The sequence below is a fragment of the Cyanistes caeruleus genome, chromosome 5 (assembly GCF_971803275.1).
Source record: "Cyanistes caeruleus chromosome 5, bCyaCae1.hap1.1, whole genome shotgun sequence".
Classification (NCBI taxonomy): domain Eukaryota; kingdom Metazoa; phylum Chordata; class Aves; order Passeriformes; family Paridae; genus Cyanistes; species Cyanistes caeruleus.
This window is the reverse complement of record NC_141705.1, coordinates 19262722-19286372: the sequence shown is the minus strand read 5'-3', so window position 1 is coordinate 19286372 and position 23651 is coordinate 19262722. Positions and strand designations below refer to the sequence as shown.

General features: G+C 35.4%; 1 long non-coding RNA gene across 4 annotated transcripts in view; it reads right to left on the bottom strand.

Moving 5' to 3' along the window:
- The window catches only part of LOC111928123 (uncharacterized), a 356375-nt gene that overhangs the window by 33914 nt on the left and 298810 nt on the right, over positions 1-23651 (bottom strand). For 2 of the 4 annotated variants that reach the window (XR_002863924.2, XR_015287230.1), the window contains exon 4: positions 17338-19445. The exons of the other annotated variants lie outside the window; for them this stretch is intronic. This is a non-coding gene — a long non-coding RNA (uncharacterized LOC111928123). Of the gene's footprint in view, positions 1-17337; positions 19446-23651 lie in introns of those variants that run through there. 4 annotated transcript variants of the gene reach the window in all.

The window sequence follows — 23651 nt, the reverse complement described above, 5'->3', positions numbered from 1 at the left end:
AGCAAGTTAATTTAACATGATTTCTTGCTTATGAACTCTTGCTGCCTGCAATTTTCCTCAAGGTGCTAAAGGATTTATTAAAGTTGTTCTCTGATCTCATATATAGTACTTTCTTAAGAGATTTATAAAAACAAGTTTTATGAATTATCCATTCTACTTCCTGAATTCTCAAAGATGACATTTGATAGTTCTATTTCTGATGTTAAGTATTTATACAATTTGGCCATGTTGATTGCTTCATGTATATAACATTTAAAAGATGTATTCTCTGTGATGATTATATTTCTAAAATATTGTTCTGCCTGACCTGGATTTACTATCCACTACTAGAATTTTTACCTTCCTTCTCAAAAAAAAAACAAACAAAAACAAACCCAAGATGTATGAAATACATTAAAAAAAAATAAAATTATACTCAAAACTCCAGCTAGTGACAGTCCCTCTCTCTGAAGCAAATTTATAGACTATGGAACATAATCTATAACTATGGAAAGTATGCCCAGTGTCAGAGACTATGTATTAAACTTAAATTTACTGGAGACTAAAAGAAGAGAGAGAAAAAAAAATCAATGTTCAATATTTCAAGAGTAAGAAAATTCCAATCATGTTCTTAGACCCAGCCAAAGGGAATAACTAAGTATGTTGATCATTCCTCCCAAGTCTATCAGGCAACAGCGTTTTATAAACAATTTTATTCAATAACTATACGCAGGGGGAAAAAGGATAAAGAAATAAAGCAAAAGTAATGTAATGTGGTCTCAGTTTTAACTGAAATTGGCATAGCACAATAAAGGAAGAATATTTTAGAGATTGTGTACTTAAGTTCAATTACAGCTTTCAAGTATGTTTTAAACTGTTTCCTAGTTTTTCCTCCCTTCTGTGTGTCAGTTTGATCACACAAGAAAACAATTTGATCACAGCTGTCAACATACAAACATCAAAGTTAGATTCCACTGCTTTACAACAGTGTAATAAAGTGCTGTGGAATTAAGATGGTAGTAGGTGGCAGTAACAGATATTGATACAAGGCTTTACAATTCAAAATGTATGTCGGGGGACTATACAACTCTTCTCAGTATGATATTTCAGCATCTCAGATATCTGGTTTTATCTGCTCCTGTAAAAGATTCCTAAAGAAACCACCACGAGAGAATGCCTACAGTATGAAAATGCTTTGTAGACTCAGGTTCCTGGCCCCTGGCTCTCACCATCATTAATAGCACCAATTTTTCACTGAACTGAGAAATGCAAATTGCAATTAATCCTTTTCTTCACATTCAATTAATAGTTAACGTGTGCACAGATTTCTTTTAAACTTTCAAGTCAGTGGTGATGAGTAAGTATAGTTTTATCTTTAGGATTTGAGTTATGTACAAAAATGTAAAGCACTTCAAAATCAAACAGAATCAGAATCCTTTATTCCATCCATGTCACCTTGTATTATTCCCCAACTCAGTATTTCAAATGTGAGCCATATCCAGTTTGAAGAGTCACATTGTGTTATGGTACCATATGTAACACAATATGATGAGTGTAATAGGCATGAAGCATCAAAGAAATAGTGTATCTGCTGAAAGTTGATACAATATTCATTTGACAATGAATGCAATGAATTTTAACCTGTTACTATGACACTTATTGATACTTTCATATTATCAACGCTCTGAAAAATGAATTACATTGTTATGTGCATATGAGTGCAATTATAATGTTATTCAGTTCCAGTGGGAATGATGAAATTTCCTAAAAATAATCATGTAATTTCCTTTTCTTCCTGTGCTGTCCCTTCCTTGTCAGTGTGCCATTATGGTACAAGAACTTCAGGTGCTTGAGTTCAAAATAAGCAGAAACAGATTAATGAAAGTTCACCACAGTGTGGGATTTGAACCTATTTATTATGGGTCCACTGAATTATTAAGTAATTCCTCGGTCTACTACCTGGGAAAGAAACTTTTGGTTAAAATACGTATTGAAAGGTGGTTTTAGTAAACTTTAATTCATACATACTCACAAATCACATTGGTGACTTACAGTTGTAAATCTATGCTATGTTCATATATATATTAAGTCTGCATCATCAAAGTATTTCATTTCAATAAATGTATTTATAAGGGTATGAGAGCATGTAGCACACAAAATGTAGAGGTTTGTATGTGTTTTTATAGGCAGATGTAATACACATACATATAAACAGATATGTATATATGCAGAAAAGAAAGGGAGCAAGATGAGGTGACTATTAATGTTGCCACAATTCATTAACATAGTGTGGATGGGCATTTTAAGTCAGATGATATCTAACCCTTCAGCAAACGGCTAAGTAGGAACAAAAGGTCTTGTTTTCCATGAGTGTGGGCATGAATACTGTTGGATAGCTGAGAAGAAAATAATTAATTCCTGCATCTGTTTCCAAGCAGCCATTGAGAAACAGCAGTGAAAATGAACTCTAAAAATTCTGTGTTGATATTTCCCCATGGTAGTCCTGGATATACCTAACTAGTTGAGGATGTAACAATTAATAGAAACCTCTGTTTTTTATAGATGTTGTTCTTCAGAAATGCAGATTTTAAACACCTATAAACAAGGGATGGTAAGGCCACTAAAAGAAGAAAAAAATATTTTGAAACTAACACACATCAATTCATGTCCAAATGCTACCCTGACTCACCAACTGAGGTCCTGTTTAAGCAATTTTGTACTCTTAAATTTTATAGATATCTTTATTTAGTAGACAATTGGGTTTCAATGCAATCTGGGAAATTTCTGATATTATTAGACAAAGCTCATTAAAACACTTTAGTTGCTTCATCAGTAAATATTTCCAAAACCACTTTGGGCTTTGGTAATTTCTCTATTGAGTTGGCTAGGGTGATCTGGTAGATTTACTCCTCTGAATTCTCAAAATGACAAAGACTCACATTTTATTCTTCCTGTCCAAAAATTCCATTAGCAAATTATTTTGCAGTTTTTCTCCCTATTTCTTATTTTTGTTTTGCTTGTTTTTTTAGTTTGATTTGGGTTGGGTTTAAGCAGTAAAACAAGAATGTATCAACATCTAAGTTTGTAGTGCCATCAATATTCAAAATAATTTTGGTGTCTTGGCTAAAAGAGTATAAAAAGTAAAGCCATTTCACTTTAGTAAGGTATGTTTGGGATTTCCTGATAGTTGCCTTCCCTATAGAACAGAAATGATGCTGACGACCAAGGACAGAATCTGCACAACTTTGTTGGTGATGTATTTTTTACAGAGTAAATTTAACTGACCTCTGTCAATATATTTTACTGTCACAGTTTTGTAAGACATATTTAGCCCTCAGAATGGCAAATGCGCCTTTTCTTGCTCATTCTCCCTGTCTTATTTCCCTCTACAGCTTGAGCATTCTTCTCTGAGATTGAAGTGAAAGCAGGGACACAAACCCATGCAGCCCAAACTCTACTGAAACAGGTTATCCTACTATGTTAGAGAAACACCTGGCAAGGAAACTTAATCTACTGCTAACAGGAGTAATTCATCTTTGGAGTCAACTGAGTCATTGTGAGGAACATATTTAATGATTGCTCTCTGCCCTGCAGCAGTTACATTTTTATTTCTGGGTACAATTCACTATGTTGTTTATTCTGCATACAGCCTCAAGTCATCTAAGGCTCTCAGATCAGGAACAGAGCTAGTATTGAACTCTCTAGGACAGAAAACCTTTTTCAATACAAGACTATGGTTACTATTTGACCTATTTCACTTTGTTTTGAGAGGTTGTATGAAATATGCTCATTAGAGGAACCTGAATTTGGCTTCTTTCGATAGCTCCACAGTCAGCTTAAATCAAGCTAAACCCAGCAGCTATTAGAAAGGGTAATTCTGTCCATAATTACCTTCACCTTCTCACCAGGGCTTCCTTACTATTCTCTTGCATTAACTCTGTTATTTTGATCTATGATATGAATCATATATATAAAAAGACCCAAACAACTGCTGGCTATATTACCACTCTAGCTGTCTGTCATGAATATCAAGCATCAACCAAGCCCCATGCAGTTGCTTGCTCTGTCCTGCACCAGCAGGAGATTAGGGGGAAATCAGAAGGGAAAAAGCAAGAAAACTTGTGGGTTGAGATAAAGACAGTTTAACAGGGAAAGTAAAAGCAGTGCACACAAACAAAGTCAAACAAGAAATCAATTCACTGCTTCCCATGGGCAGACAGGTGTTCAGCCATTCCCAGGAGAGCAGGACTCCTCCACATGTAATGGTAACTTGGGAAGACAAACACCATCACTCAAATTTCCCATTTCTCCTCCTTCTTCCCCCACTTTAGCATGATGTCACATGGTCTGGAATATCCCTTGGTTCAGTTTGGGTCACCTGTTCTGGCTGTGTCTCCTCCCAACCTCCCATGTACACCCAATTTCTTTGCCAGTGCAGCAGTAAAAAAAGCAGAAAGGCCTTGGCTCTGTGTCTGTCCTGCTTGGCATGAACAAAAACATCTCTACATCATCAAACCTGTGTTCAACTTAAGTCTAACACACAGCCACATACCAGCTACTGTGAAGAAAATCAGCTGTACCTCAGCCAGACCAGCACACTGTCATGAAATGGAAACAGAACATATAAATAGGTATGAGAAGAAAAATTTTTCTAAGTGTGTATTTTTCACTAGTTTAATCCAGTTCAAAAGTGATCTCTTACCCACAGGTTTTTCCAGTGCCTGGTTATTATAAGATATAACATGTAAGTAACTGCAGAAGAAGCTAGATTAGAAAGTTCAGTCAAATAAACAGACACAAAGATTTAAGAAGGGTAGGATCATATGAAGAAGGATAACAGGAAGGAGAGCAAAACTACTTGTATTAGGTTCTCCACTATATTAGACTAAACATTACACAAAACTTCCCCCTTTGATCAGCCTAACTTGATTGTGAAGCCTCAAGGCTAAAAGTTTGATTATGTCTTGATTCAAAGCAGCTTTGAATTAAAGTCAGCTATGAAGACAGCAGTTCTAATGGATTTAATTTATTTCCTATTAACACAATTTGCAGTGAGCACCAACAGAAAGTGTCATTCAAGTCATCAGTGATACACGTAGTCTCAGGTGACAGCAAGTAATAGATACATTAGAGAAATATGGTGTAGGTAGAGGTAGAATAAATGCCTTCTGACCCTTGTTTTCAAAAAGTCTTGATGTGGTCTCTACTGTTCAATATAGCCTTAAATACTGGAGTATGAGATTTTTCCTAGCATTTTTATGGACACTGAGATGTCATGACGATGAGTTTTGAAGTTCATTTACTGCTTTTTAGGAAATGTCTCCTATTTCTGCAGCATAGGGAATAGAGAAATTTTTACTACCTGGTTTTTACTACTTGGGCATTTTTTGTTTTCACTATATTTCACCTTTGTAATTGTAGAATTTTTTTTCCCCATTCTATTAATAGGTGAGATTTCCCTCATATTCCCTTTTCATCTTTCATCAATGATGAAATATTTTGCTTTAAATGGAATGGATAGTGTTACCCAGAGTATTTAGGACCAAATACAGCCCTGACTTTCTTGAAGGCATTACTTTATTTCCTTATTTACTTGATCCTTATGAATCATCAGGATTTAAAACATTTTTAAATGTAAATGCAGATCCAGAGAAGTTTGTTTTTTTAAGTATCTACAGGTAAAACTCATTCAGTTCCAATTAGGCTCTCTTCATAGACTCATACTTTACAAGCACAATTTCGGGTTTGGAATTGCACTTTAGATTTGGATTTTGGTTGGCAATCAAACAATTTGTAATAGCTGGTAAAATTCTGTGGCAGTGGTGGCAAGTACTGAGAGTTTAACTCTGAAGTTAATGCCATTTTTTCATAATAGAAATCACATTCAATATAGCCCAGGCTTCAAACAGGATATTCAGTGAAGCTAGGAAAAAAAGTTTCAAATTATGTAGTACAAACACCATGTAATACATGGAAATTATATGCATTCTTCCAGTGCTGGATGTAAAAATCAATCCTTTTGTCAAGTGCTTCTATTGTAGACTGCCATGTTGGAGACCTACATTCAAACAAAGGACTCAGAGGGTTGGGCACTTAGCTTCCAGGGAGAGGAGCCTTCTGTCATTCAATAACTCTCCTCGGTCGCAGACGACAAACGAGCTACTGTAGATAAGACGCTTCAGACAAGCTTCTGAAATCCCTTTTGATAAAGCCTCACATCTGAGGTTAATGACAATAGCTAAGGTGTGGGAGTCATGTAATAAGCGTAAATCTGACTTGGAAAATTAAAAACAAAGAGCATGAAACAAAGAAAAAAGTAACACTAGTTTGAAGAGAATGGCATTATAGTCAGAAGGAGTAAATAATGAGGAACAATGCAGTATGATGCATGAGAACTTAGATGATTTAAATACTAAAAGATGAAAGCTAGTTCAAAGCAGCTAAATAGAGAGCAGTGACAGGTTCCTAGGGAGAAAAAGGATATCAAACAATTGGGTGTGTCATTAAATATGAGAAATCAAAAGGTAAAAAGAGTCTAAAAGATGATTCTGTGTGCAGCATTAAATATGAACGATAAGTAATAAGATGAGAAAAGAAAAATCTATGTCTAACATTAAAAACAAAGGAACATTACCAACAATGCCTAAGTAGGGCAAAAAGGAGTCAGGTACAATTTATTAATATAAACAAAAATATAGAAGAAACAGACTAACTAAGAAGTGAATAAAGGAAAAGGAATCCCCTTGCAGTTAAAAAATCTAGAAGGTTATTCAGTCCTAGGAAAGAGGATTGTTAAATACTTCTTGCTGTACAGTTAAAAGCTCTTCTAGGCTGTAGCCTTTGCTCACTGTGTCCATAGCTTAGCTAAACTATCACCACTGTGAGCTCAAAAGTCATGCCTAGGGCTTCCCTAGCCCATGTGCTTATTTACAGGAGATGTTTGAGGCCCAGATGACAATTCTGTAAGGAAAGTCAAAGCAAGAGAGACTGGATTTGCAAAAACACTTTGTTGGAGTCTGGGATACAGAGTGTGTGCCCTTGTTTCTGATACTTAGAACTAAGATCCAAAAAACCACTGAATTTCATATAAAATGAAGTTCATGAGCATGTTTTCATGGCGATACATGAAAAGGAATGTTAAAGTTAGATAGAAAAAGCTAAAAGTGTAAGTGTGTAGATTAGAAAGTTTTCTTAAATCACTGGGTGAAAAAGTAAGTTTAGAGAACAGAAGATGGAAGATTTAGGGTGTTGCCTCTTGTCCCTTCTCCTTTCTTCTTCATGTTCTTCTAGAGGTTTTTGGGTGACAGTTAGTGATTGGACAGAAAATGCCACAGTGCAGCACACAGGTATTGGGTAATTGGGTCATTAAGAAAAATAATATACGTGTCTATTGTTAATTGAGTAAAAATAGGTATAAAGATAAAAGAACTGCATAGTTTGGGGCCATTTTGTGCACCAGGCACAGGGTGAGCGACAAGGCCTTGTTGAATTGAAGAAATGTACCAGATTGCAAAGAATTAACCTTGTGCAGCCTTTCTGGAGAGACTTGTCAAGTTTTGTGATGACCTTCTAATAAACACGAGAAACAAGATTCTAACGAGCTCGGGAGTTTTCTTCAAAACTGGATAACTGAGATAAGCAGGGCTCCCCACGAGGGAGGATCCAAAAAGAATTCAGTCCAAAGGACGCTGAGAAATCCAGAAAGAAAAATACAGAAGAAATTGCAGAATTGCAGAAATGCAGAATTGGAGAAACAGAAAAAGGATTTTTTAGAAATTTGAGAAAAAAATTGAGAAAAGTTACATACTTGAGTAACCAAAAGTTACAAATTAGAAGCAACCCAAAATCTCATACTGAGGTATCACAAATACTTGTATAAATCTGGACCCTAACTGGTGCTAAAGAAATCTTGGTGCTATGAGTTCTTATGGATGAAGTCCATGAATAGTAAATCCCATCAGTGTTAAATCCTGCTGCTCCTCTTATTCCTAATTATGACATAAAAAATTAAAAAATTAACATCTCATTTTTTTCTTTGTCAACATATATAGTCTCTCTTTTTTTATTAAAAGAATGACCCTATCATTTCTGGGCATTCTAAGTTTTTGAGCCCATGCTAGTCTGTCCATAATAAATATTTCCTGGTATATAACATTACCATAACAATTCACTCAGGATTTTGTTATAAATAGTGGGTAATTAAGAAAAACAAGGTTTTTTTAGTTTTTTTAAAATTAAAAAATTGGAATTTTTCTTGGATTTCTCACTTTTCTGTTTTTAAATTTAAAAATTTAAACATTTGAAAGTAGAGAAATTCTGGATGGAATGACTGAACTAACTGAAGTGACTGTAGGAACAGGAACTGCATGAAATACTACTAAAAGGACAGTGTGGCTCAGGAACTGATTTGCTGCATTTTCTGCAGGCAGAAGGATTCATTGCAGATTTAGTGTGGTACTTTAGTGCAGCAAGCTCTGTGAGATTGCTGGTGCCCATCTTTTAGCCTGGTTGGTCCAGATTGCTGTGCCAAGATCCTCTGTGATCCACTCATCATTCAACCTAGCATGGCTACACATTCAAAATTCCCTCTAGCTCCCCTCTCCTCTGGAATAGCTTTCAGACTTCTTTAACTGATCTGAAAATTCCAGTGCTACAAAAATGAAGAATCAGAATTCCCAGGGTGGGTCTAGGGAGATCACTTCTGGGGTTTTTTTGGGGTTTTTTAAGTTTTTTCAATCTGACAATAAAAATAAACTTGTCATAAAAAAATGTTTAACAACCTCGCCAAAGGTCAGTTCTAACCAGGTCAAAGCTTTCAAATTAAAGAAAGTCTTGTATGAGGATGAGAGAAACAGACAAAATATCTTGCAGAAACACAAGAGAAAGATAAAGAATATCAAGCTGTTAAAGTGTCTAGGAGTACTGCTGCTGATCACACCTCCATCTTCCAATGTAAATGAAGAATGGTAGTTGGTCACCAAATTCCATCTTGGATTAGCTTGGATCAACCAATTTTCTACAGCTCCTTGAGAGTGGAGGAGTGGCTTACTGTAGAAATGAGGGACAATCTCTAAGAGACACTAAGACAATTTATAAAAAAATATCATTTTAGCTACATTATGTGGTGAATGGGGAGCAGAAGATGGCAAAGACTAAAAAGCAAGAGTTCACAAGGTCAGATTTTCTAGGACAATTGAGGGAGACATAGATAACTGACATCTTTACATTTTATGTCGTTTTAGTCCTTTTACAGATCTGTAACCCCTTAAGAGTTCAGTAGAAGGGGTCCAATAAATATATTGCATAATGAACAACACTACAATGGACAATTTAGACTTGAGAATGAGGGTTTTGTAGGACAAAAACAAAAGAGATGGTGTGATAACAGAATGAAAGAAGAGATAATACTTTTTTGATCAGATATGGAGCATAGCCAGACTTTTATCTCTGGGCTATCTGTACCTATGTATGTGTAGCACTGACCAGAATGCTTCAAAGTCAAGACATCTTTAGTAATCACCAGAACAGATACTGGAACTTATGCCTGTACCTATGTTAGTAAACTGAACTGTGCAATGTTGTCTATTTGATAGGCACAAATTTTTGTGGCCTGGCACAGATTTTTGTCTTAGCCAATTAGCATATTCTAGTGAATACATATGCTTCATTTATATTATCAAAGCATGTTCCCAAACCTGTAGTAGCTGTCATGTCATTACAACCAGATTGACCTCACTATGTGCCACAAGACTAGCTATGGTTATTGTAACTTGCCTATACAGGCCTCACAGGACTGAATTTTCTTCACCTGGTCACCTTAGTGGTACAAAATGTCAGAACAAATGATGTCTTTTATCCCTGGATCTTTCTATTCTTTTTTTAAGTCATAAAAAGGCATAACTGACTTGCAGCATTCATCTGTAATAATTTAGTTTAGGAAAAATATTTTAAATGTCCTTTTTCCTTTGATATTCATGTCTCAAAAGCACTCTGATGTTGAGGACCAATACCTGCATGTGTTTCATTTCATACTTTATGAGAAAACCTTTGTTTTTTTAAAATCTGAGTGAGCTGCCCACAAGAAGCAGTTGTAATTCCAGATCTCTATAAATTCCCTAGGTTCTATTTCAAATCTCTTAAAAAGATTACTACTACTTTAGCATTTCAGTACATTTCATCTTCATATTTACATGATAACAATTTCATCATTCCAGTTGTTACCAGTTTTTCTGCTATCTCTCAGAAAAAATTTACTGCTTACCCTCCAACTCCTCCTAATTCTTTATTTTTTTCTTAAATTACACAATTGTTCTACATCTCAAGAAATGTTGTGCTGATTTTTTTATTCCTGAACATACGTATTGTCTAATTTTCTAGCAATAACTCTTGTATTTTGAGAGATGATTTTTTTTCCCTTAATAGGTAAACTGATAATGATGCACAGTCCTGACCAGTGTCTATTCTAAAGTTAAATCAATCATTATATTCCCTCTGCATAAACATCAAACCTCTCTTACTTCAAAGGAGGTAATTTTTAATATGATAAATCTACAGCTTCTGATGTAATCATCCAGATGTGATTTAACATTTTAGGAAAATCTGAAGAGCTCTAGACCTAGCATTTTCACAGAGAAGCATATGTTATTCCTTGTTCATAAAATGATTATGTCCCACTGTTTCTGTTTCATATCTAAGTTCAGTTTATTAATTTGACAGAAATTTTTATACAATACATATGACCACCTCAGTATGATGCATGACAACATTTTGAGAGATCAGGATGGAATGAGAATGAGCAAAAAGATATCCCAAGATATTTTAATGAATAAGAATTTTGTAGAACTGTCAAGATTTCACATGCTTTTCCAGGTATAGGGAACTGGAGAGCAGCACAGTGGAAAGCAGCCTGAGGGTCCTGGTTGATGTCAAGTAGGACACGAGCCAGCAGTGCCCTGGCAGCCAGGAGGGCCAAGCGTGTCCTGGGGTGCACCAGGCCCAGCATGGCCAGCCGGGCAAGGGAGGGGATTGTCCTGCTCTGCCCTGAGTTGGGGCAGCCTCACCTTGAATATTGTGTGCAGTTTTACGCACTGCAGTATAAGATATTAAGCTATCAGCGAGTGTCCAAAGGAGGGCAACAAGGATGGTGGAAGAGCCTTGAGGGGAAACCATATGAGGAATGGCTGAGGTCACTTGGTCTGTTCTCTCTGGAGGAGACTGAGAGGAGACCTCATTGCAGTTACAGCTTCCTTGTGGGGGGAACAGCAGGGCAGACACTGATCTCTTCTCTGTAATCAGTGACAGGACTCAAGTGAATAGCAGGAAGTTGTATCAGGGAGGTTTAGGCTGGGTATCAGGAAAAGGCTCTTCCCCCAGAGGGTGGTTGGGCATTGGAACAGGCTCCCCAGGGAAGCGGTCACAGCACCAAACCTCACAGAGTTTGGACAATTCTGTGAGGCACACAGTGTGACTCTTGGGATGTCCTGCACAGGACCAGGAGTTGGACTCAATGATCCTAATAGGTCCCTTCTAATTCAGCTTATTCTGTGAATCTGTGCTAAACCACTCAATTTCTTACTTGAAGTGTGTATCTTACATTTTAAATTAATTCTGCTTATGAAGTATCTTTTTAGAGAATTTTTTCTTTCCTTACTTCTTTTCCTCCTCAATTAAAATATGGGAAGATCTTCATCACAAAATCACAGAATGTCTGAAGTGGGAAGGCACCTCTAGAAATCACATGGTCTAGCCCCCAGATTAAGGTATGGTTAGTTAGAGTAGGTTGATCACATCTGGGTGCAGCTGAGTTTAATGTATCACAAAGAATGAAGGGTTCATAGCCTTTCTGGGTAACCTGTGCCAGTGTCTGACCCTCTCACAGTAAATGTGTTTTTCTGATGTTTAAATTAAGTTGCCTGTATCTTAGTTTGTGGTTGTTGCCTCTAGTCCTTTCCTTGGCTACTACTGAAAAGGTAGTATACCTACACCATGCAAACAGGAACATATACATTGATACTGCTCCCCCAAGGCATTCCCTTCTGGCAGTACAGTCACAGCTCCCTTAACCTCTCCTCATATGACAGACACTCCCATTCCTCGATCGCACTTGTGACCCTTTCCTGGACTAGATCCAGAATTCCCATTTCTCTCTTTCAAAGACACCCCTTCAAATGTGTCTCAGCTGTGCTCATTAGAGGAGAAGGGTGACATGCTTGGAGCAGCTCAGAGCCCTCATGCCTATGAGGCCCAGGACACTGTTGGCCTCCAGCACTGCAAGGATACTAAGGTTAAGGTATCTAAAGATATCTCCTGTCTGAATAACCTGTCATACAGACAGGAGGGGGATATCTTTTAAATATTTGTAGCTATAGGTGACTAACTTTGGCACTTAACTATTTCAGAGAACATGAACCAGCAGATGTTTGTTTATTGTCAGGCAGAAAGTTACAGCAAAAAATAAAAAGGGTCAGATCTCTAAAAATCCCTATTCCTAGACTTGTGTTCCTACTTTATTAAATATATGTGACATTAATATAATAGATTTCAAGCTACTGACATTATAATAGATATCTAAATCTGACATTAATTCAGATGTACTTTTAATCTTGGTAAATCTGAAAGCAGAGGCATAATCAATTCCAAACGAAATAAAATACCAAGAAATACAACCACGTTGTTTTTCAAGCATACCATTTACACTGAGAGCTTTAGAGCAGCAGGAGCTCTGACTGAGGAAACACAAAATATAAAAGCTGTCACCTCCTCAAATATTTTTCTTTCATCTTGATTTCACAAAAGGAACTACATGTGATTAAGGTAATACCTTTTTTATTAATTTGTAAGAATACCATTTTCAGAAACATTGTTTGTATGAAGAAATCTGGATTAAAATTAAAAGGTGGCACCACAAACATATACTACAGTGAGAAAAAAATAGCAAATTTTTGTGCTGCTTTATCTAAAGGAAGTTACAATAAAGTGGCAGAAAAAAAAAGCAGTAAATTAAAACCTGTATGTATTAGAAATCCCTTCTCTATATTTACAACAGTGTTAACACAGTAGTGAATTTTATGTTTACTTGTAGAAAAGATCATTTTTAGCATAATTCACAAACCTCAAAAGAGTCATTAGAATGATATGGCTACTCTAAGGAGGTATTCATATGTTACTCAAAGCAAAATAAATTGCTACAGAAATATCCACATGCTGTAGTGGGCTTTGAGGATTGATTTATTTGTTTCTAAACTCTCACTGTCTATACAGGCAAGAAATATATATGTAGTATGCATATGTAAGATAATATATGTTTAACAATAATTGTAGGATTGAGAGCAATTTATACCATCACAGTTTTTGTCCAAGGATTTGATCCACTGAGGATTTGATTTTCAACTCCCAGTAGAGAAGAAGGTATTTTTCCCAAAGGAGAAGACTGTGTTGAGACAACAAGAAGATGCAAAGTCATGTGCAATTCTTATGTTAGAAAGAAAACAATTTCAGAAGTTACAAGCTGAAGGACTAAATAACTAATTCAAATATCATATTGTCATGGCTGACTTTAACTCAAGTAAGCAAATTCAAGATTCAGTAGCTTTTGTAAACCTACATCCTATCCATGGGTCTCAGGTGACTTGGGTGTGTTATTGGAAGAGCAGAAGTATAAAATAAACATCATATCCTGTTGCTGTCATGTAGTATAATAAAGGGAGAAGTGAAACAAATTAGAAGGAAAATGGGAGAAGCAACGTTCAGTAACAGTCAGGAGACCAGATGTGTTTTGTAACCTGAACAGTAGTAAAAGAAGGAAAGTAGTACAAGTTCGATTTATATTATTTGCTACCTCTTTCATCTTTCCCTCCCTTCTGAAGGAAGCACTATTCCCCTCACCTCTTCAGTCTTTGGAAATGGGCAGCAGTGCTGCAGTTCCACAGGAGATGGCAGGACAGTATTTTCATCCCTCTTTGCTCCTTGATCTTTTCTGCTCCACTACAAATTCAGTCAGCAAGAGTACACCAGTTTTCTCTGTAACTTTCTTTTAGGATATGAGAGCTAATTAGATGAAAGAGGAAGCCCTAGGAATGCTCAAGTGACAAGAAGGTTTCCAATACCTGCAGTGGCAAAGCTCAGCTGGAACTACTCAGGTTCATTTTCAAGTTGAATGTATTAGTCTTGCATGTCAATGATGAGCAGCTGCCTCCCTCTGAGAGACCTTACTTTAAGAGACTGCTGAAATCTTAAAGCTGAATCCACTCCTAAGCTATTAATTAGTTTGGTCCAAAATATTAGTCTGTCTTAATTAAGCCAATTCCATATGGACCAAAATACATTTGCTAACTGAATTTCAGCCTAAATGGAAGCATTTATATCTAGGAGTATGATATTAATGAGACTCATTTAATGAAGGCGGTGATTTTCTCAAAAGATGAAGAGTGGGGGAAAGCTACCCAATACCTAGAAACAGATTCCTGTCTTTTTCTTTTTTTTTTTTTTTAATTATATACTTTTAGCCATGAAAATGTTTTTAATTCTTTTTTGCCAATATGAGGCCCTAGCATTTATTTATTGTGCTATGGTAGAAAATTGGGATTTATTAATCTCAATCCTTCTATCAAAATTATCCCCTTATAAAGCAAAGATGTAGATAGGTAGGATATATTTTCTGACTGTATTTCTGCTGTGGGAACTAGAGTTCCTGGTATATTACTACTGCTAAAAAGTGATTGGCACTTTAACAAAAATCAGTACAAAATAACAATTTTTTCTCCAGCAAAAGTGGGGCAGTGAAATGCCACAGAATTTGCAGGGTGCTGAGTCTCCATCTTTCTGTGTATTTTCTGATTAATAATAGAAAGTTCGTGGGTTCCTTCACAGTACCCATCCAGGGCAGAAGCATAGCCAAAATCCATTTCATTTGGGTGAAAATCTTCTGTATAAGATTTACAGTTCTTCTGACAGACTGAGGAGGCTGCATTAACTCTCACAGTCTGAAGTGATTCTCCATCTGCACATTTTCACTACCTGAGAGAACACAGTTGCTTTTATGACTTAACAAGTTCTTGTTTTCTTAAGTAAAGCTGTTCATTTGAGGAAGAAAGAAAAGGAATTTTCATTTTGAAAGGAATATCCAATGTTTGTTAAATCTTTGAAAATTCACCCTTGTTCAATTGAAAAATTAATCAAACAACCCTTGAGATACTATTAAAATCCAATACATTGGTTCTATACACCTAATTATTTTGATAAACCTATTTTTTTAATAAGATACTTTCCTTTTTATTTTTTTGTTTTGTTTAGCTGCATAAAAATACATACATTTATAGTGCCAGCATGAGTTCTAATTTAAGATGATCTTACAAGCACAAACTGTAAGCAAACAAAAATAAAAAGTCTTTTTAACCAAAACCCATGGACTTCTGTGCAGAAATTTATTCAAAATGAAATTGGGAACCACTGGAAAGCAGGTTTAGCATATTCTCTCTCTTCAGTCCTTACAGGTTTTAGGAAGAATATGCATTACACTTTGAGACTACCTGACCTAAACAATTTCCATCATTGTTCATCCTGAAGGAAATATTCTGATCCATTACATTATCTGTTAAAATTGCTCACCTACATTGCAGACAAATCTGCACAACAGTATTGAAATAGCACCATTTTGTGTGATGATACTGGTCATGTCAAATCTCTAAGGGATTATTTTAAAATAGCTTTATGACTTATTTATGTTTTAAACTGCAGAATATTTCTCAATTCCTAAAGCAAAAGGAAAAGAAAGAAGAATAATAATATTTAAAGATATTCTCATTCTGTCATTCACCAAATTTGTGATCAAGACTCTTTATCTTTGGAAAAAAAAAAAAGATTTTTTGATTCACATTATAAGAGAAAAATCAATAACTCTGCTAATAGAAATAATTTTTGAAATAATTACTGAAAGGAAAAGGCTATGCAATTGAAATTTCCAGCCAAAGTGAATGGAATGGAGAGAGAAATCAGAGATTGATATGAAAGGTATGAAAGTAAATTAACAATGATGACTAAATAGATTTATCTGAAAATAGTCATCTTTGTATGTTTTATCTTACTATTAAACAGGAAGAGAATCTAAAAATTACATAAATAAGTGACTATCATAAGGAAGTGTTACAATATATTATTGTGATAAAATATCCTCCATTTTTCCTGCTTCCTTGAGACTGTTTTGTCTTTTTCATGATAGATGAAGAAAAAGGCAGACAAACAGATAATTTTTTTCACTGTGTCTTGCTGCTGACACTCAAGTGAATGTTTTTCAAAAGAATGCAATTTTTTTTTACTAGAGGACATGCCTATAGAAAGATGTAAAGACAAAAGCAATGAAGTTTGTTAGAAGAGGATTCCTCTTCTTTTTCAGAAAATACTGGTTCATATTCTGTGTGTTCTGGCATCTAATTGTAAATGTCTATGAAGCAGTTAGGAAGAGATATTTTTATAGAACCCATGGAATGTTTTTTTTCTTGAAAATCATGGTTTCATAGTTTTGGTCTCTAAGCTCTGTGCTGTGTTCAGATTCAGTGATATAGTTCTTATATCATTTGTTTCCACCGGGCAACGTCCAGAACAGTTTCTTTCCTCTGTCTTTTTCTTTTTTATAATTATTTTCCTCTCCCTCTGCTTGTTTAAGCCTTCAGTTATAACATTTATTTTTAGATTGCGAGTGATTGGTTCCAGGACTGGTATCTCTATATGAAGCTTGTCATGTTCGTAGCACAGCAGGACACCAAGTAAGTAAGTTTCCAAATACAATAAGTAAAAATTCAAGAAAAATCCATTTTGGAATAAAAATACATGTACACACTCTGCAGCTAGTCAACCCTGTTTCCCAGTGTCTTAGGGTCATTTTTGAAAGTAGGAATTGACCACTTCTTAAGATAAAATGGTTTTGAATTGAAGATTACAATAATACCACTGACTGTCATTAAGCAACATTTGCAGTAATTAACATCCAACATAGTTACATATTTAGCTTTTCACACTATTTCCATAACAACAAACTATATATTGCTGGAGAGTGAAGAAAAGCACTGGAAAGCCAGCACCTACATTCATGATAAGAAACTCAGGGGCACAGTTTTGTTCTTGCCTCCTACTACCCCCCTGAACAAATCCAGTGTGATACATAAGCACAGGATTTTGGTGGCTTAGAACTTAATGATAAGGATGTAGGAACAGGTCTTTGACACTGGCCAAAAAAACACATTCTATCACTAATTAGTTCACTAGTGCAGAAGTAGCCTTTGGATTTGTGTCCAGCTAATATCGCTCTTACTTCTATATTAACAAATATGATCATTTTGGTGTATTTTTTTCCCTTCTTAATTATTTTTTCTTAAATTTCATGCTTTATTTGCATACACTTCTCCACAAGTATGCAGCCTTCACAAGGGCTGCATACTTAATGACTGAGGTAAAGCTCTGAATTGTGACTGGTGCATCAGAGTGCACACCTTTATTCTTGACTTGATAAATGTTTGCAAATTTCAGATAATATTCACTGCATATATTTAAGACAATAGTTTTAACCTGTACGAAATGAAACATATTTTCTGATGAAAATTCATGAGATGAAATGTCACCTTCAGAAAGCTTGTGAAAATCGACCCATAGTGTGAATCTTTCTGTCAGAATTCAAGTTTACATTGTTCCACTGGTGTACCCAGACCATTTCCAGTGACGAGGAATGTACAATGATATGTGTACCTTTCCTGAACTTATTATGTGCTGCATCTCTGCACTGGCTCTCTTGCTGCTGGGAATAAGGGCTTGGAGCACAGAAAAGAATGAAGTGCCTGGATATTGTACTTGATATTTTAAAAATATGTATTTGTAGTTTCTGTATGATATCTAAGCTCCTGATTTTAGGTGCTGCTTCTAGGAAATCTGAAATCCCTGAGATGCTGTTTGTGGCAATGTCTAGAAATAATTTTTGTTTTATTTGAGAGAACACCAACTCTCAAAATGGGGATTACATTTTTATTCTACTGGCAGCTATACTGATGAACTTGGTTTCATATATTAATGGCAAAAAATCTGGTGGCATTGCAAGCGAACAGACTGTAAAACACCACGGACACATCACCTTGCTAGGTCTGATTGGGAGTTCCAGATGCAGAAATGCTGTGGAGTTTGCATGACCTTTGTTTTCTGACGGCCTTTGAATTACATTGTTCATGTCAGATCATGAAAGGACATGAATGCTAGAATTTTGAGTGTTCACTTTTGTTTTTCCACTTCTTTCATGAAGATAAAAGTACTTATTTTTAACGCAGACAAAAACACTAAGAGCTGTAATTGTTCTTTATCTGTCTCATATAAAAAAAGTATTGATTACCTTAGAATGGTATTTCTTTTCAGAACAAAATGACATTTCATATAGAAGAACAAAGCTTATTTTGTTATTCCAACTTTCTTGGAACTGCTGTTTGCAGTTTACATTTGCCTGCAACGTTTCAGTCAAACAGCTAGCACTGCTCTTACTTCAAAGGTAGGAGTTGAACAGTTGCCATTACATCAAGGCTTTATATTTCACAAGGCTTTATATTTCACAAAGCTTTATCTACAATAGTCACATAATTTATCGTCCTATTATGAGGTCAAATTCAGTTATATTTATTCAAGTTTTCTGACTAAAATAACGGGCTAAAGGTCAGCTGTTATTGTTAAAACAGTTTTCTTGTGATATAGTAGGGAGAACATCCTAGATGGGATGTTACCATTAATTGTTTCCATACTCTATTTTAATTTCTGGAGGCGGATGCACATGCACACAAATGCATGTACACAAACAAGACAAATAAATTCAAAACATTCTTGACTAATGAACAGTTCCAATAAAGATGGATCTCGTAGCTGTGACACAAAAGAGCTTTTAATTTGAACATTTAAATTTTAACACATGTAGTAGGAAATTGAAAATGGAACTGTATGTTGCAAAAGCTACAGTGTTTATCACTGTTTGTGATGGAAGGATGCAAAGATCCCATGCAGTGCTTCAGCCTGACTGCACTGCTCACAGCCATCTCCATGGAAAAAAAGAACTTTTTAGAAGACAGAAACACTATCGGGGAGCAGAAATAATATGGTAGCAGTAACAAAACCAAGCAATAGCATGTGAAACAGCATAACAGGGTCATAATCAGTCACTGTTATTCTTGCTGACTCTAGGTATATAAATCAGCAATCATTTAGGGTAAAACATGAATGCAGACAAAAGAGAGATACATCTGGAGACCATAGATTTTCCTGTTCAGACTGGTGGAGTTCCCTTTAAAGTAGGGTGGCTTCAAGTGTTGAGACCAAGTCCACTGGCTGCAGTTGGGCTGCACACCATGTGATTAGACTGGGGTGGGAAAAAGTCTACACAACAGAGTCCAAGAAGGGAATCCATATGCATTGGATACATGAGCTGATTCCTCTGTGTTTCTTCCCATCTTCAACAGAGAATATATGATAAGTTTAGGGAATCCTTGCCCTTTCCACTGCTTTCTCAGCACCCCTTTCTTGAAGTCTAAGAAAGTCCATAATAGGACTCTGGGCCAGGAAAGAGAAGTAGTGATGTCCTAACTTGAAATATTTTGTAGTTTGCTGGTTTTGGTTTTTTTTTATGATAGAGAATTTTTTTTCTTTATTTTTACAATGTTGCTTTATTTTGCAGATGAACATAGTAGAAACAAAACTGATTTTTTTCAATACTATACACTCATAAACACACACTCATTTAAGTGTGCATTTATAATATCCACATGTAAATATATCTAATGCCATAGATAAGGAAATTAGGATGTGGTTTCCTAAATAAAATACTTAATTTTGCAACATATGATAATTATTCTAATAAACACTCTCAGCCCATATTCTTCTGCAGAATTCTTCAGCAAATGCTGTGATTAACCATAGAAAGCATTCAAAAAAATCAGGAAATAAATTAATTGGTGCTGATTGTATTGTATGCAATGATGACAGTCTTACTGCACTTGAAGACTGCCAGGTTCCTCCCTTCCCCCAATAAAATCATGCAGTTTTACTCAGTAAAAATCCTTATTTCTGTATTACTGTAACAGTAAACTCCAGTATTCTTTAGAGCATACATTAGGAAGATTTCTCAACAGAAAAGGAAATTCTATCTTTAACATATTCTGTATGTGTGGATTTCAGTGTATTTGCATTCTTATAGACTCATGAGATGAATTCTTTTATTTTATTTGAAACCCTTTCCTTAAAGCAAGCATTTGTATTTTTAACTTTAGGTAAGGTTCTAAACATTAGCATTTGTGTGCATTTCATTCAGCCTACCTCATCATTTTCTTGTTTCATGCCCAGGGCTTAGCAGTTGGAGTTTAAAAACAGCCAGCTTTAATGTCTATGACTGACATGTAATTTCTGCTTACTTTAAAGCTTTTTTTTTGCTAACTTTGCCTTTTTAAAAATTCTTTCCTGTCCATAATCACAAAGCTACATAAGCTCTTTTGTGGCTTAATAAATATTGTCAGTTTTTTAAAGCTCAGTGTGGTGTGTATTCTTCTTCAAAGATAGTTATTAAGCATATAAAAAGAAGCTTGTTAAATTTGTAGACTCATTTTTTTTATTATTCCTACTTCTTATATTTAAATGAGGAAAGATAATCCATTAAAGAGGTTGAACTGTCAAAAACACTGCCATATCTATAATTAAGTATAACCTTCCTGGGTTTAAATAACATTATCAACAAAAGCCTCTAAATTTGAAATTAAATGCTCTACCTTCCATTAACATTATTGTTTTCTTGGAAACTCAGAGATGTGAATGCAAAGGAGGTATTTAGCTCACAGCTATGACATATCTCCCATTTTTTAAAGGAAACAATAACGAGAGGCATTCCTTTTTGGAAAATATATATACCTTAGATTACATGTTTAATGACAAGCATATTTCTTAGTTCTGCAGAATTATTACTGAGCATACGAGTTAAAGGACCCAGCAACACATCTGTGCACTCAGCTTTGCTTCTTATTTTGTGATGAAGTAAACAATTCTGAAAAATCTAGTGGAAGCAGTATTCCATGTCATAGTTCTTAAAAAGAAACTTATCATTATAGCTGGAGAGGGAGATTTGCCTCACTCCCAAAAGTTTGCTCTTTTTTTAAGAAAAATGTTTCTCATAGCATTTTAGAAGTTTCTGTAAAATAGAAGACATACATAACTGAATTATTTATTGCATAGGTTTTGCTATTATTCATTTGGAGTGCCTGGCAGAGCTCATTCATTATTTGCAATGTATCTGAGTTTTAGATTAATATGAACATGATTTTAATGAATCTGTTGGAATTTTTCCTGCCATGACCCTTACCACCTCACCGCACGACAGAATGTGTGTGAATAGCTACCTGCTGAGACATACACATCGCAAGGCAAACAAAATACAAAAGCCAGCACCTGTGAGCTTCATAGCTCATCCTTCTCACACTGCAGACAGCTGATAATGGATCTTCATGGGGCAACCTGAAGCTATTTGATTTGAGGACTTCATACATCCTTTCTTCTCTTTCCTACACAATCCATTTACTTAGTATATGTTTAAGATTTCTTTTTTTTGTAAACTATTTCACACAGAGTAAAAATCACTAATATTGACTTGTCTTATGACTGATAAGGGATCATTTAATCTGAAAATTTGTCACAAAATATTTCAAACAAGAAAATGATGGAGGACAAAAAATAAATGAGTTGCAAAGTATTTCAACTGAAGCTGGAAAAGAAAATTATTAGAAAACACTCACTGTCTATCAAGATTTTCCTCAAAGCCCATCCTGCCCTCACTGAATATTTAAATGAGATTGTTCAAGTCACAGAAATAGTGATGCAAGACCTGCTAATGTAGTAAATTGTCCCTTCCAATTTGAATTTCCTTTACTGCATGAGGAGTTTCATCTTGTTTCTGATTTACCTATTATTTTAAAAGAAAGTGTGGAAATGAACCTTCAGAAATTTAACTCTCATTTTATATTTAAGTCCAGTTAAAATGTATTAGCATATTTCATGGGTAGTACCAGGCACTAATCAGACTAGCTATCCTTTGAAATTCTCATGTTGTGTTGTGTTGTGCTTTGTTTTTCTTTTAAAGTAGCTGTAGGGCTTATAATGGTGTATACTGAGAACATATTTTTTATTTGTTCAAATACAGTAGAATATAGTACTATAAGTAGTTGGTGCAAGAAACTAATTTCCATAAGCCTCTATACTATCATTATGTTTAGTATATCATATTTGTGTGAAATTGTAGAAAATTTTGAATTTAAATAACAGTGTTTATGAGTAGGAAAAAATAAACTATTTAATTTAAATTAAATCTTAAATTATAAAGTTACCAAACCATCTACTAAAACACTAAATATTAAATACGTAATTCTTAATACTAAAACAACATCAAATATACTTTTCACAACTTAAAGAGCCCAGCTGCCCATCTCAAACACTGTCAAGGCCTCAGAAGGATCTTGTCATAAGATAAGCCACCACAGCAGGTATTTGAGATAAGCACAGAAGGGAGGCATTTGCAACAGAGAGGTGTTAATTCCAGGCCTGGCAGAGGCAATTTGGTTAGCACACCCTGCTTAATGCATCCAGACAAAAATTCCCACTGTGACAAACTGTGGGAGAGGAAGCAATTGTCCATAGATATATCATCCCAAGATTTGGCCACCCCATGGATACTGTACCCTGGTCTGTATAAAGCCACAGAAAAATGTCTCTGGGGCTCCCACCACTGAGAAATCCAGGGTGAAGAAGGACCAAGGGACACCTTGGACCTACAGCTGTTGCTCTGCTTGGTCTCCTTCTCCCCCCAGCTTTTCTATTTCTTTCTATCAATCTACCTCACACTCATTGTTAAATAAAATCCATATTATTGACTGTGGCATAGGCCTATCTGCACTTAGTTTGGGCAGAGGCATGTCTTACTAATCGGATTGTAACATAACTTAAAATAAAATACATTAAAAAATCCAGGGAAAACCTTCAAACTCACACTTCAGAGCACACCTTCATACTACAAACTGAAAAAGTACAGAAAGAGCTTTTTTCCCTACTACACTGACTCATCACTTCTAAGGCCACTGCAACTGTGGTTTTTTATCTAGATAGAGAATTTAAGCTGCTTCTACAGCTCTTAATAATCTGTTTAACTGGCTTTTTGGCAGCAATATTAAACCCAGGCACAATGCTACTCTCTCCATCCTGCAAAGGTGAATAGGATGGTCCATCTTCAGGCACATTAATAATAATACTTACTCTAGGCTGTTCACGCACATCAAGACAAAATAATCTACACTTTTTGTTTATTTGTTTTGTTAAAGCATAAAGAAAACTTTCCTCTGTGAAGTCCAATGATCTGATTTAGGAACAGCAAAATAGACTGGGATGTTATTGCTGTACAAAACATTTCACAGTTTGGTGAGTGCACATGTACATGTGTGTTTCAGATGAAGGTCAGCCTGCCAAAGCACCTTGCCCTCAATGATCTTCTGAAGTCCATCCAGCAGTCAGGCTTATCTAGTTCATCTAACTTGTCTCTGAAGTTTTGCTAATGATCTCTACAGTCCTGAATAATTAGTCTTGATCATTTCAGATGATGTTCCTTTTTCTTTCAAGGTTACAATTAA